The 447-nt window shown below is 35.1% G+C and overlaps 1 pseudogene; it reads left to right on the forward strand.

Moving 5' to 3' along the window:
• Positions 1-5: 5 nt before the first annotated feature.
• LOC104775023 lies at positions 6-442 on the forward strand (annotated as a pseudogene).
• The last annotated feature ends 5 nt before the right edge of the window (positions 443-447 follow it).

Consider the following 447-nt stretch of genomic DNA (forward strand, 5'->3'; position numbering starts at 1 on the left):
TGGCAATGTTGGTTGTTGTAACAGTAGTCATGATGATAGGGAACCTTTTGACTCAAACAGAGGCTGTCCCATTTGAGTGATGTTATCCGATTTGTCTTAAGGAATGTAAAGCTGGGTCAAAGTTTCCAGCGTTTTTGAAATGTCCATTTAAGTGTGTGAAAACATGTCTTCTACCACCATCTCTTTCTTCCAAAAAAGTTCATGGTTCTGAATATTTCTGCAAACTCGGTTGTGCATCTCATTGTGTTTCTCATTCTTCCCTCCAAAATCTGAGTAAGTATTTTCCCTTTATTTTTCTTATTCTTCAAATGGATAACCATAGATGTAGTTGAGATTTTGATATTATGTATTTTAATTGACATAATGTTTAATGGTTTTGGTTGGTGTTTGTGTGTTATGAACAGATGTGAAAAGAGTATCAGCTTGTGTGGAATCATGCTCAAACAA

Source organism: Camelina sativa, unplaced genomic scaffold (genome assembly GCF_000633955.1).
Source record: "Camelina sativa cultivar DH55 unplaced genomic scaffold, Cs unpScaffold07944, whole genome shotgun sequence".
Classification (NCBI taxonomy): Eukaryota; Viridiplantae; Streptophyta; class Magnoliopsida; order Brassicales; family Brassicaceae; genus Camelina; species Camelina sativa.